The sequence below is a fragment of the Tachypleus tridentatus genome, chromosome 4 (assembly GCF_004210375.1).
Source record: "Tachypleus tridentatus isolate NWPU-2018 chromosome 4, ASM421037v1, whole genome shotgun sequence".
Taxonomy (NCBI): Eukaryota; Metazoa; Arthropoda; class Merostomata; order Xiphosura; family Limulidae; genus Tachypleus; species Tachypleus tridentatus.
In genome coordinates, this window is record NC_134828.1 from 36,288,348 (window position 1) to 36,288,727 (window position 380).

Genomic DNA, 380 nt, shown 5'->3' on the forward strand with positions numbered 1-380 from the left:
ACATTTATAATCTCTAAAAATAAATCAAATTCGATTTAAATACTCACTAATCTGTCGGCAGTTATAGTAAGATTGGTCAGTTTTAGCTATAGGATACGATATTTTTAATATCATTTAAAAAGGACCTGTTTATCATCATGAAATTTAATATGTAAACTTGAAATTACGATTAATATTCCCCTTCAAAACAAAGAAATTGTCCTGGGATAATGTTTTGAATAGATAGAAATGGTACGTTTCTGTAAGGCAACAATAAGTTACAGTGAGACTTACTTTTAACATCTACCACAAAAATGAGCCCACAATCGTTTAGTATGAAGCTTCAACAGTCAACAGGAGAGTTATTCCAAAAACTAATGATTTACGGTAAGTTCGATACA